The sequence below is a fragment of the Penaeus monodon genome, chromosome 29 (assembly GCF_015228065.2).
Source record: "Penaeus monodon isolate SGIC_2016 chromosome 29, NSTDA_Pmon_1, whole genome shotgun sequence".
In the NCBI taxonomy this organism is placed as follows: Eukaryota; Metazoa; Arthropoda; class Malacostraca; order Decapoda; family Penaeidae; genus Penaeus; species Penaeus monodon.
The window spans coordinates 29495868-29496083 of NC_051414.1; the positions used below are offsets into that span (position 1 = coordinate 29495868).

A 216-nucleotide genomic window follows, 5' to 3' on the forward strand; every position below is an offset into this window, starting at 1 on the left:
TGTTACTTCTACTGATAATGGTGGTTAATACTATTTTAACATATCTGATATTACTTCAACCCTGATCATCTATAAACCAATATCTAAGCAGAAGATAAGTGGGCACAGGGAGGGAAAGAGAGAGAGAGAAAAAAAAAAAAAATCCACATTACAAAATAAAATGATTAATCATAAGCATCAAATAGTTGCATCACATGGTACATGTTAACCCACTGA

General features: G+C 31.9%; 1 protein-coding gene across 1 annotated transcript in view; it reads right to left on the minus strand.

The window, feature by feature from the left end:
* LOC119592122 (ribonucleases P/MRP protein subunit POP1-like) overlaps nt 1-216 on the minus strand; it is a gene marked incomplete in the record, with an annotated part of 7542 nt that overhangs the window by 3108 nt on the left and 4218 nt on the right.